The 14,345-nt window shown below is 36.5% G+C and overlaps 1 protein-coding gene across 1 annotated transcript in view; it reads left to right on the top strand.

Moving 5' to 3' along the window:
* The window catches only part of SAMSN1 (SAM domain, SH3 domain and nuclear localization signals 1), a 171,867-nt gene that overhangs the window by 95,829 nt on the left and 61,693 nt on the right, over positions 1–14,345 (top strand). The window lies entirely within an intron of this gene.

Genomic DNA, 14,345 nt, shown 5'->3' with positions numbered 1-14,345 from the left:
TCAATAGTGTAGAGCTGAATGTAAGGTGAGCATGTACACATTTACATGGGGTGGGGAACCATTGAAGAACCATTGTGAAGCAAGAGAGGGACACAGTTATGTTTGTGGTTAGATAAAAGGCACTGACTAAAGTGTGGAGCATGGAGTAGAGATGGGAAGTAGAGAGATATACCTTTCTTCCAATTTTCAAAATTTCTAAAGCTTGTTGATCACTAAACTTCCTCAGTGTTTTCTTGTCTATGAAACAGACACACAGAATGCAGAAAAATCACCTCTCTTCTCTCTCAGTTTGGTCCAAAATGTTATATTAGAGCTCTCCTGTCTGCATAATGTTACCTGAACAAAGAAAGAGACATGCTTTGAAGTTTAACCTTTGCTTTAAGATTAAACTATGTACTATATTCTTCCCAAGGTTAGCTTGGGCTACAGTCAGGAATGACCAAGGACAGCTTGGAGGTCAGAAGCAAGATGAAGTCAGCTATGTCAGATTTCTTGCTGTCATAATCTTGCAAAGATGGTTTCAGTACCAAATAATTTCATGCTTCTAATATCATATACTCTGCCCATTGCTAGAATATGCCCCCCTTTTTCTTGTCCACCTGACAAATTCCTGTTTCACTAAATGTTTTCTCAAGAATTACCTTTTATTAAAACATTTCCTAACTTCCCCAGGCAAATTAACAATTTACCCTCTATGCTTTCACTGCTTATTACACCTCAGACTGATACAGAACATGTTACATTGGATTCTCACTATCTGTTGATCTGCCTGTCTTCCCACTAAACTGTAAAGTCTTGGAATTCACAGCTCATATCTTTCCATCTTTGGACACCTGACAGAGTCCCAGGCCCATAATAGACATTTGGTAAATAATTGTTAAACAAATAAGATGAGACCGCCTCCTTCCAAATCTTGCAGCATAACAAGAATGCTGGGGAGAGCCCAGAAACAATATATTATGCCTGTGGGGAACTCAAATCCCATTCAATCTTTTCTCTGTCTGCTTAAAAGAGGGATTTTGAGGCCAGTCTTGGTGGCTTACACCTGTAATCCCAGCACTTTGGGAAGCAGAAGTGGGAGGATAAATTGAGGCCTGGAGTTCAAGACCAGTCTGGGCAACATAGAGATAACCTTTTCTCTGCAGAAAAGAAAAAAAAAATTAGACAGGCATGGTGGCCCACACCTGTAGTCCTAGCAATACAAGAGGACTAGAAAGATCTCTGGAGCCCATGAGTTCAATGCTACAGTGAGCCATGATCATGCTATTGAATTCCAGCCTGGGTGACTGAGAGAGCCCCCATCTCTAGAAAAAGAAGACAGACAGAAAGAGAGAGATTCTCCCAAGGGACCTTCACTAGTCAAGATATTAGTCAGTCATAGAAAAGACTCTTAAGCTTGTTAGGGTTTTCCAAGGTGGTGATCAAAGCTGTGCTGGTTTAAAGACCAGCAACAAACTTCTGTAGTTTCCCCATTGCTGCCTTGGTAATAAGGTGATACTACTGAGCAGATTCTGCTCACCTACTGGTTGTCAGAAAAGATGACCTTTGTTGGCTGAAATAAAGAAGCTGCCTTTGCATGAACCACATGACATACTGATTGCACCATAAACTAGAAAAACAAAAGCCTGTGTTTTTCCCCTATGTATTTATTATCTTGTAAAGAAAGTTTCTTTTCTCTTTCAAAGGAGAAGTGTTAATTTTCTAAAACAATATCTGCACAAACAGGAGTTGGCAAATTCAAGTCAAGCTCTAATATTCAGAGAATTACAGGGCCAGGATTTTAGTGGAGATGAGACCGACATAATTTCTTTCAATGGGTAAGGAGATATTTCATTTCAATGAATGCTTTGCAGGAAAACTCGTGGGTTCAGAATTGGAAGTCCTGGAATCGGGAGCTGAGTCGGTAGAAAAGGAAATTCAAATAGTTTTTCATATGCATAAAAATCAGAATAAGTACTTCACAGGTAAGCTGTTAGAATAAAATAATTTATGTTAAAAGATGTTGAAACCATGGGACAGAATGTTATAAAGATCAATAATAGATCATTATCATCATTAGGAAGGTATTTTGACATATCTTATGAATTTCTCCATACAGGAGAAAGTTGTTTTTGTTTGTTTGTTTGTTTGTTTGTTTTTATTGAGATGGAGTCTCACTCTGTCGCCCAGGCTGGCATGCAGTGATGCAATATCGGCTCACTGCAACCTCCATCTCCTGGGTTGAGACGATTCTCCTGCTTCGGCCTCCCGAGTAGCTGGGACTACAGGCATGCACCACCATGCCCGGCTAATTTTTTTGTATTTTTAGTAAAGATGGTGTTTCCCCATGTTGCCCAGGCTGCTCTGGAACTCTTGAGCTCATGTGGATCTACCTGCCTCAGCCTTCCAAAGTGATTGGATTACAGGCGTGAGCCACTGCGCCCAGCTGAAAGTGTTTTTTTTTAAATAGTCTGTAGCGTGTGTGTTTCCAAATTTTTGCTGGATTTTTTTCTGATGTTGTCTAATTCAACATTTGTTCTACCTGCCATAATCCTTTTGAGTTTTGAGGGGTACGGATTCTGCAATTTTAATCCTGTTACTTGTCAATCCAAGGAGACGGCCTAAAATGTGCACACCTATACAGTTGAGACGATTCGTTTATTCAACAAACATTTCCTGAGCCCCTGTCTGCCAGGTTCTATGCTAGTGCTAGCAATAGGCCTAACTTCTGCCTTCCAGTAACCAAAATAAACCAACAACACAACAAATCATCAAAACAGTAAAAACAATCGAGCACCTATATGTGTTTGCTTGGAGAAAGCCCTTTGTGGAGGTGACATGAAGGCTCATGCCATCACTCCTCCAAAGTCCACATGCTCTCATCACACCACAGGACCTCCATGGACAGGTGGCCTGAAGGAAAGCAGGCTTTGATGACAAGGAGCCACCCATGTCAAAAGAAAAGGGAAAAGCACTTCCAGCAGATGGAAGAGCTTGAGCAAAATCCCAGGATAGGTAAGAACTGACTGGTGGTCCAAGTGCAGAGAGATCAGCGTGACCAGATCAGAGAAAGAAAAGAGGAGAATGGCATAGATAGGCAAAGACCAGAGATGTTCCAGCCTTCCTGGTGACGGAAAAGAGTGTGGAGTTTGTGTCGAGTGCAATTGCAAATCTACAGCTAAATGCTAAATCTAAGTGAAAGCAGAAGTAAATTCCCCGTAGAAATTTCCCTTAACTGGTAGCTGGGGATAAATAGCATATTCAAATATCATTAGAGCATGTGACAACAAGAAAGCACCAGGTTAAAAGAGCAATGATGTGTGTACGGGCTTTGAAAACAGGGGTTGAACATGTTCCCAGGAAACTGGGTCACACTATGACCACGTCCTAGAAGAAGTATGGGGCGTGAATTCCTAGGAATCTCATGCTTTCTACCTTTGTCCCTGAAGGAGAGGATGAAATTAGTATTTGTTAAGACTATCTCTGTGTCAGGAATTTTATACATATTGCACAATTTAATCCCAACAATAATCTCATGAGGAAACGTTATTTTCTCCTTTTAATTAATGAGGAAATTTGAGACTTGGAGAGGACAGGTGTCAGGCTCAAGTTCATGTAGCTTGTCTGAACTCAACTCTACATCACTCCTCCAAAGTCCACGTGCTCTCTTCACACCACAGGGCCTCCGTGGATGGGTAGAACGAGGAAAAGCAGACCCTTCTGCCAGGCCTGCTCAGCAGAATACTAATAGTCTGAGTGTTTCATGGCTTGCAGGGGCCACTTCAGGAGGTCAGAATTACATGCCCTTGGAAACATAACAAGAAATCTGATTTCTCTCCAACCAGTTATTGGTTTGTAGTTAATCAGTTATTATTATTATTTTATTATTATTATTATTATTATTATTATTTTGGTTGGAGAGGGTGTTGCTGGGCACAGATGTTAACTTGGATATTTGGTTTATTATATACTCAGTTGACAAAACCAGATTTTTCTTTCATTTCTCATAAACATGGCTGCAAATGTTATGGAAAAGTTTTCTGATTCGAGAAAAAAATAGAATTGAGTTGCAGGTAACATGTTTCTAAAATCCTGTCAATGATCACTTGATTTTTGTTTCCTCTTCCCACAAATGACACATGCAGATGCTTTCAGTTACAATGCAGGTACGCTTCCGAGGCGGCACGCCTCACTGTGGCTTTGCACTTCATGTATAAACCTCACTTTGTGTGTGTTGAGTGGGAGAAGGCAATGTGCATCTATTTACAATATACCCAGTCTCCTAAAAAGCTCTTTTATTACCCTTTATGTTAAAAAGAAAAGGTGGAATTCCATTTAATTGAAACAGCCTAATATGTGTATGTGTATGAACACACGCATTCATATACACATACATATATACCTAAGTATAATGCATATTTATGTAATATACATAGGAAACTTGATTTTGCTGTGATACACATTTTTACATTAAAAACATCCCCCGTAATTATTTTCTATTCATTTGTAATTAAACTGACATGCAATTGGAGTATTTCATCTTATAATTATATTGTTCTCAGAGATGATGACATAAAGATCATATGAGGCTTTTGATTGTTTTAAGAAGTAGACAATACACTTACCCTCTCCTATAGCTTCACAACTTTGATGTAGTTTCAAATGATCAGGCCTGAAAAATAATCTGGTCACTCTTGAATCTGCTATAAATTTTTCTGATGAGTGAAAATAGAAAGGAAATAGAAATGATCTTGTTCTTCCTGTTTAAGAATAGTGTTTCTGAGGAAAGGAAGCTCATATATGTCTCTTCAATGAAACTCTATTAATTGCATTTTTCTTCAGTAGGTAGAGACAAGAAATCATGGTCTATTGATCAGTACAATCTACTTTCCTCTTTGCTTCTGGGGAATAAAGTATGAATTAAGCAGGGGATTTTAATACTATACACGATGAGTACTATGTTCAGATAACAGTTAATAATAAAGCACTTCTGTGCAAAATTTAGATCAATTTGTTCTGTCAGTATTGTAATATGGACAGTATTGCCTTTCTGCCAAATGAGGCACGATTCAGTGGTACTGAATAATATTCTAAATTTAAAAGTTATTTTGAAGACTTTTAATAAAAACTTGAGCTTTGATTGTTTTATCCTGTTTATAAAGAATGAAAAGGCAAACTCTTCCACAGAATACTGTATTTTTGTGCTTGTGAGAAGAATATGAAAATGTGGAGAGAGCACAATCACTTACATGTAAGAATGGGTTTCAACGGAAAGGCTTCATCTGTGTGTGTTGCTTTCTTCCTACTGTGTCATTCTGCCATGTCCCTATGCCAATCTGAAAGCTGTAAGGTAGGAGTGGTATTGACAGGAATCAATACCTGCTATATGTTTCATATAATTAGGAGCCGAGCAAATAAGATAAATATGTGCAAATGTCTTAAAAGGCAGGGTGAAGGAAGAGACTTGGAGTTAATAAAAATGTGAAGGAGTATAGTTGGCAAAACTAGATTTTGTTTAAATAGCTACATAAATTTACCAAGAAGATGCAAACCTAAAGAGACAAAGAGATTTGGGAGAAGGATAGAAAGGATGTCAACTAATGTTTTGGATAATAAAAGGTGAATGGAGAGTTGGAACAAGTTGCAATCTCAGAAGTTGTAGATGAGGAGGCTGCAATGAAATGAGTCAGTGTGCATCACAGAAACCCTGAGAGGCTCAGCCTTTGAAGGCAGCAAGGAAACTACTTTCTTTTCTCCACAGCCCAGCAGGGCATGGAAAGGTTAGTATCTGCAGACCTGAATAGTCTCAAAGAAAAGAACTCCAGAAACTGTCATTTGAGGGTCTTCTGATGAAAAAGCTTCCTTGGGGTAGGTGTGGTGATTCATGCTTGTAATCCCAGCACTTTGGGAGACCAAGCAGGAGAATTTCTTGAGTCCAGGAATTCAAGACCAGCCTGGGAAGACAGTGAGAACTCATCTCTACAAGAAATAGAAAATAAGCCAGACATTATGGTACATGCCTACAATCCCAGCTAGTTAGGAGACTGAGGTGAGAGGATTCCTTGAGCCTGGGAGGTTAAGGCTGTAGTGAGCCGTGATTGTGCCACTGCATTCTAGCCTGGGTGGCATAGCAAGATTTTGTCTCAAAAAAAAAAAAAAAAGAAAAAGGAAACAAAAGACTTCCCTGCTACTTGATCACCTGACAAGCCCACCCATTTACATAGAACTTCCAGTCGGGTTTTTTCATGCCACGATCTTAGTAATGTATCCAGAGAGCACAATCTCCAGACATATGACAACAGCCTAAATATGAAAGACTGAAATCAAAGCAAACAGAAGAAGTCAGAATAAAACAAGATAATGAAGGGAATAGAAGGAAAATTGTAAAAATGATAATTAATAACTTCAGAAAGATAATGGAATATATTCCAAGTATTTACTTGTTACTATCTAGTGTTTATTATGTACCAGGCACTTTTCCAACAACACCATAATAGTGTCTCTTTTCATTCTCATAGCAATATCTTTCCAGCATTACTGTCATGTGCACTTTATGGAAAGGCTAAATAACTTGTCAAGGGCACCCAGGTAAATGACAGAGTCAGAATTTGAACCTAGGCAGTGTGGTTAAAGTCCACCCTCGTAACCATTACATGTCACTGCCTTTCCAAAATTTAAGAACAGAATGTTATGAAAAGTGAACAAACAGAAAGCATTTCTGCAACTTAAAAATCTAGCTAAAGTAAAATATTTATTGTATTTGTTACAGTAATTAGTAGAAAAAGTAATGGAATTTTCCTGGAAAATAAAAAGTCAAATAAATGAAATCAGAGAGCAATATAATAAAATGAGAGTATCAATCCAGTATGTTCAACATTGGACTAATCCGTTTCCAGATGGAGAGAACAAAGAGAGATGAAAAACTTACCAAGGGAACATAGGCCTGAAGACAAATTTTTAAATAACCCATATCAACACACATAATATGACATTTTAGGGTATACCAAAGATTCGAAGAAAATCCAGAGGAAAGAGGCAGAGAAAAAGAAAGAATAAAACAGTCCATACACAACAAAACAGGAATCACAATGGCTTTTGCAGACTTCTCAACACTCTGAAAGCTAGAAGACAATTGGAGAAGCCTTCTAAATATTGATAAAAAAAATGATTTCCAGGCTAGAATTTGATTTCAAGTCAATATAGCATTCAAATGTGAAGGATCTAAAAGGATGTAAGTGCCCTTTTTCTGGTAAGGAGATGTGTTTCTGCAAATGAGAGAGCAGACAAAAAGAAACATGATGTGAGACTTAGACCAGAGATAATTGGAAGTGATTAAGGAGAAATTCCATTCTATCCTCAACGGAGAACAACTAAACCACATTAGAACACATTGGAACAGAAAAAAACATCTAAAGTGTTTGAGCATTTGAAATGACAAGTATGATGTTTGAAATTAAATATTTGAAACAAATCACTTGAAATAATTGTCACAGTATTTATTGGTGAAATATTAACAATATATAGAGAACCAATCATATAAAAAATACAGTTATTAATTCCAAAAATGGGCAAAAAAGGAACATAAAGCATTAAACAGTATTTAACTCAGCCATGAATAATATTATTTACATCATGATAATGTTAATAGTGACTAATGATTTAACAAAATAATTATAAGGGAGTTGGGAAGTGAGAAGAGTACAAAATCCTCAAGGATAAAAAAAGAAATAAATAGATAATGCCTAATGCATAAATCAAGAAAATACTGGTCTATTATCTAGGAAAATAAATCTAACCAACTAGAAACATTTTTTTTTAAATATTGGAAGGATCAGAAAAAGAGTTGAAATAGGAAGTCTAGGAATAGAGAAGGATGGGAGAGGGTGCTTGTGTTTTCTAACTTTTTTAGTGTAAGCATTTTTATATTTGCAAAACTTTAAATGATATTTAGAAATACAGAAAAGAACAGTACTGTAGAAATGTGAAGATGATAACCACAATTTGGATTTGATATTGAGGCAAGCAAAAACACAAAATTAAGAGCAAAAGATTGAGGGAATAAAAAACACTCTTTAGAAATAGAAATTGGAGAGCTAAACCTCCAACTCAAGGAGAAAATGGAATGTGCTTATGGTAGTAACTTTACAGATAGATGCCTTATCAAAAACAGGTGACTTAGTCCATTGGGCTGCTATAATAAAATACCATAAACTTGGGGTAGCTTCCAAACAACAGAAATTCATTTCTCACAGTTCAGAGGCTGGGAAGTCCATGATGAAGACACCAGCAGATTTCTCTTCTGGTAAGGGCCTGTTTCCTGGGTCATAGATGGCACCTTCTTGCTATGTCTTCACATTGCGGAAAAGTGGGAGTGAAGGGATGTCTCTCTAGCCTCTTTTATAAGGGCACTAATGCAATCCATAAAGGCTCTGTCCCCATGACCTAATTCTCCCAAAAGCCCTACCTACTATTACCTTCCACCTTGGGGGTGAGAATTCCAACATATGAATTTTGGGACCACACAAACATTCAGACCAAGGAACTTCATAAAAAGGAATTTCATAAAGTGTGCATAAGTCTCATTTGTGCTTCTACTCTGATTACCTACACCCATTTTTGTAAGCATAAAATTAGAGGCAATGATTATTATCAAGGGTAGAATGGAGGGCCAATAAGTGTCACAACAAGGTAGCTTGGGTTGGAGAGGGGCCTAAAATGCAGATTTGTCCCCAGGATACTGAATCTTAATTATAGAAAAGAGTTCTGGATTGGTTGCAGATTTACTGGTTTCAAATTTTTTTACACATGTAATGATTGAACCAACTCTCTTTTCAACCAGAAGCCAGCAACTCAACATTACCCTCCCCCTAGCCCTTAGCATTCCTGACCCGAACAGTCAAATTAATCATTCCCATTTTATGCCAGGTATTTAGGTATGCCAAGACCTACTTATGACATAGAGTGATGGTTGTGAGCTGAGACTTTGGATTGAGTCCTGACTCCACCACTTCCTAGCTGTGCAAACTAGACACATTACCAAACCCCACCGGGAAGCTGAGGATGATAATATTAGTACCAGCTCATGAAGATTTTTGTGAAGATTATATTGAAAATATTTATAAAGCACACAGCATAATTTCTGTTATGTAATAAACACTCAAGATGACAGTCATATTATTAATATTATTAACTTGGAGAATAATATTACTTCATGAAAATTATAACTTTTAATCATAAATGGATTAAATTTTATCATTATTTGTAATGCCAACCACAATATGGCCCTTATATGACTTTAAAACCACTTAGGAAGGAAATACTTATAATTTATTGAAGTAATCTGAGTAATTTGCATTTATTTTGAATCTTAAACTTTATCAGCCTCCCTAATTTTTCCAATCACTTTGAACTGATACTATCATTCTTGGTACTCAGTCTTCTCTTACATTCAAACATCTTGTAAGGCATAGATGTAATTTATGAAGTTCTTTGTCTCTTCAAGGCAGTTTTATCCTGTATGACTCTTTAGGTTCACCGTTCATCTTAGGTCATTGGTCCCTTCTATTTATCCCAATGATCTGTTTCTTCTATAACTGAGATAACAAGATAATGTGTTACATTATCTCTTTGGAAATTTAAAATAAGCAGTAATTTTGCGAGGCCAGGCTCTCTAAGAGGCTTCCCAAGATATCCAGAGTATGACTAGCAACTCTAACCTCTCAGAAACATAGTATTTTAAGCACATCAAGGGTAGATCCTTTTCTGGGAATACATTCTAATTAACCACGATGGCAGTATTTAAATTTGTAATGAGAAATAGCAATCTCAGATTCCAGGTACTTGATGTCCATATGAATGCTGCCTTTGTCTCCTGTAGACATATCTACCCAAGGAGCCAAATCATCATTTATTCTTAGAGCTTAAAATAAAAACAAAGGGAAATAGTTAAACACATTTTTTGTTTACTGAAATCCAGCTAAAAATTGCATGATGTCTTCATCTCCATGCAATAGATTATCTTGTCTGGAGAATTAAGATACTCAAAGCTTACTAAGCTCTCTTTTCCTTTAACTCACCAACCGGAAAGGAAACTTCCAGTATTTGTCTGTGTTACTGTCTTTTTTCTATTTGAGGTAAAATGAATTCAGATTCTCCCCAACCTTCCTAATTATTTAGAAGTTGTTTGAGCATCACCTATCATTGTTAGTTGAATGTATGGGAACTCAGGCAATGAAACTCAGACAGAGTCTTATAAGGAGAAATTAACAGGTGGAATATTAATTTATCATGTAGACTTCAGGTCTGTTTTTAGAAGAAATTAATCCTTGTGATAGATATGCTTGATTTCACGTCTTGTTGGAAACAGCAAACCTCAGTAGCTCCCATCTTCTTGCCACTTCCTGTTAATAGAATCAGAATTTTATCTTCCCCTAATCTCCCCAAAACATGAGCTTGTCACTTCCTGGAGCAGGTCACCAGGAGAAGCAGAAAAGTGACTGCACAGCTTTTCAGTTAGTAACACATTAGAAGGGATTTCAAGAGCTGGGTAGTGGTTGGGTCCCTTAGAGAAAGGAATTAGTAAACAGGAATTCCAGAGATAGAATGGGTAAATGACTTTAGAGAGTTAGGAAATGTAGGAGATTCACAAGGAAGAAACTGTCCCCCAACTTCCTTAACCCCTCCCATAGGCCAGGGGGAATATCCATCCCATCATTTCTTTTAAACTCCCAAATCCAAACAAGAAGGTGTTGAGATATTTAATCCACCTATGGTGAGAATAAGCTAGATAACTAGAGGAGGGTACAACACCAAGGCCCCCCTATATAGCTTGGCACCAACATCTGAATTATTAAATACAGAATTGCAGAGAACGTCATCAGATGCCAATGTGTACTTATTTCAGGAAACACTGAGAAAGAAAGAGTTTTTTTGATATTGTAGGATCTCCACTTCCATGAAGCCACAAACAGGTAGGTACACAATATCCCCACTCAACTTCTTTGAAAAAAATTCTCTTCCCTGTACTATAAAAAGAAGCCTACTCTGAGGGGGCCAAAAAGAAGAGAGGAATTATCAAGGTTAAGTTACTTTTATGATTGACTCCTTTTCTTAATCATAGATGAGTAAATTCCACAGGTTTGAATGGAATACAGTTCTTTTTTTCTATAAAATGATTATTCTTATATTAAATGTTAATTTCAGAGTTGGGCTCTGTGATGACAACCTTATTTCGCTTATTTTCAAATTCTTGAAATTGGTCTCTCTGTTTTCCTCCTGTAACAAAACACTTGAGGATAGTCAGGAGTATTTTCGGTTAGAGTTAATAAAATATTCCTTGGTCATGGTTGTCCCAGCACTACACAGAGGCATACATAAGATTGTGCCCAACCAACTCTACATGTTACAGAAGTTTTAACTATTAGAGCAATGCAGAGAATCTAGTTTCATTCTAAAAGATTTGATTTTAAAACCCTTCATCCATTGAACAAGTGTACATGTCCTAAAATAAAATGTAGAGTAGGATTAATCCAAACTACTATCTAATTTTATTCTTCAACCTGATGGTAGAAGGCAGAGAGATGTAGATGGAGATCCTCAATGTCTCAGAATCGAGGACATCACTTTGAATGTCCCATGATCTCTAATGTTCTTCTATCTATGCTTCGAATTTTATGATTTGTGTTTTAGCAATACACTAAATAAATATTTGTTGGATTGCTGAAACAATCCTTTTATGGCTCACCTTACTTTCCCGAAACATACACCTCAATCTTTGTCATTTGACTGCAATTTCTTTAAAATTTTTACTCATGATTCATGACACAGAGATAGTACACAAAGTTCCATTCTGTCTGGGATGTAAGACCATTAAGGTATTGTAAAGCACCAAGACCGTGCTTTTGCAATTTCCCTATTTCAGAATACATGTTAAGAAACAGGGTTCCTAGTGGTTTAATCATGGTCAGGAGTTAGGTGTGCTCTGTAGTGACTGTCTGCTTCATTCTTCTTCTGTCCATCTGTGACTTTTGAGCTTGCTGGGTCACTCTGTGTCACTCACTAAATATCTCAGTGTCCTCCAAATACCATAAAATAGTAGATAATTGATAAAAACATTTGCCACCTTGTCACTTGATCTTTTTGGAGATCAAGAAGTTTAACATAGTTAGATAATGAATGGGACCTCAAATGTCATATCTGTCTTTTAAGCCCCAGAAAACATTTTTCTTCAGTGAAAGAAAGATTGGAAAATTCCTTTTCCACCTGTACTTGAAGGAAAATACTTATTTTGTTTACATTTTAAATATTTCTTGTAATGTTAAAGATGGCGAAGTGCCTAGAGATCCATAAATGGATATATATATTTTGTTTGCTTGAGTATAACACTTAAAAACTGCGTCTAGTCCAGATATGGGTCTCATAAATGTGAGTGTTTTCTATTCTTTAGCACTCTATTATAGAAACATTGGAGAAATATAACCTCAAGCAAGCACCACCTCAAACTGAAATTTCATGCCTTTTTAGAGTTCACAAACATTTTTTGACACGAAACATTACTGAAATGATGAATCATCTAATAAGTATGTCCTTTATTGATATTTCATTTTATTATCAACAAAACTCTACCATGTAGTAAGTGCAAGCATTATCATTGCCATTTTATTATTGATTGAACTCCATAATTAAATTTTTATTCGTAGACGAAGGAAAGGGGGTGTCGAGGGTGCAAATGGTTCACTTAAAAACGTATTTTTATGACTTTCAATGTCTTAAGAGATGAAGCAAAAGATCTCTCTAGCCTACTTTCTTAACCCAAGCCCAAACTGAAAGTCTAAAAGATGTATTTCTGGGGAATTACCCAACCTCAGCATTCTCAGGTTTTCCAGTGTTCTCTGTCTGTGTCAGTATTTTGAAAACACTAACTCAATAATTCTCAAAAATAAAAGTCGGCTTTTATCATCTGGTAATAAAATAATAGGCATATTAACCATAATCTTGAAAAGTATATTCTTTCAATTCTGTTATAGAACAAAAACAGGTTGTTTTTAGCTAGTCAAGAGGTTTGAAATATTGTCAAATTGCACATAATAGACAATCAATTTAATATTTATTAAATAAATTAGTGAAATTTGAATCTCATTTGTTAAATGAATTAGTAAAATTTGGGCCTCGGGGTGGGGCTTAGAAGTGTGAGGGAAGTTTGAGAAATAGAGTCAGTTGATTTGTCACGTGGAAAAGCTGCTGATTAAGAATATGGCACTACACTTTTCAATTCAGAGGATTTATAAACAGAAATCTAAGTTTATTTTCTTAATCTGGGTTGCTCAAATGGAACCAGAGTTTCATATATTTTGCAAGTCTCCCTTTGATAAATCCCCATTTAACAATAAAGCTTGAACTTCTTGCTTTTATTTCTGGGCATTTTGCTTTTTTCATTATCATAAACATTTTTAAACCATGAGGAAACTCTTAATAAGTCATATTAGCTCTACTAGGATTATTAAATAGGGATTCTGGGTGTTTTATTTGAAGAAACCGTTGATCCATTGGCTCATCACCAGGACAGCAATTATCAGTATATGGCATCGTTTGTAGCATAAAGACATATGGTTAATTGGGGGTTCTGTTTAATTGATCTCTTTGTTAACCAGGACTTTACAACATCTTAATACATTAGAAAAGTAACATATGCATAATCATTTACTTTTAGAGTCATGTTCCCATTTATATTTAGAATGGGTCTAATCCATATTTTAAAATATATGCATACATGCTTTAAGTAGGATTAGTATTGTTTAAGTTCTAACTTATTTTATCTTCTAACATTGTTTATTTATTTTATCTTCTAACTGTGTTTATTTAGAAATATATCATGCCTGTAATCCTAGCACTTTGGGAGGCTGAGGCGGGCGGATCACAAGGTCAGGAGATCAAGACTATCTTGGCTAACATGGTGAAACCCCATCTCTACTAAAAATACAAAAAATTAGCCAGGTGTGGTGGCACACACCTGTAATTTCAGCTACTTGGGAGGCTGAGGTGGGAGGCTGAGGTGGGAGGCTGAGGCAGGAGACTCGCTTGAACCTGGGAGGTGGAGGTTGCAGTGAGCCAAGATCATGCCACTGCACTCCAGCCTGGGTGACAGAGTGAGATTCCGTATCAAAAAAAGAAAAAATATATACAAAATTGACTACCTTGAGTATTCTTTTTTTTTTTTTAAATAATAGAAAGCCAACATCTCAAGTTTTATTTCAGTTATTGGCTCCGATTTTTCTTTTTCCTACCCATGGAATGCATTGTAGATTTTTACTTTTCTATAAACCAAGAAAATGAGTTTTGTTTTGAAATCCTTATGGCTCTTATAACTG

Source organism: Pongo pygmaeus, chromosome 22 (genome assembly GCF_028885625.2).
Source record: "Pongo pygmaeus isolate AG05252 chromosome 22, NHGRI_mPonPyg2-v2.0_pri, whole genome shotgun sequence".
Classification (NCBI taxonomy): Eukaryota; Metazoa; Chordata; class Mammalia; order Primates; family Hominidae; genus Pongo; species Pongo pygmaeus.
The sequence above is the reverse complement of the archived record's forward strand: the minus strand, read 5'-3'. Positions and strand labels throughout refer to the sequence as shown.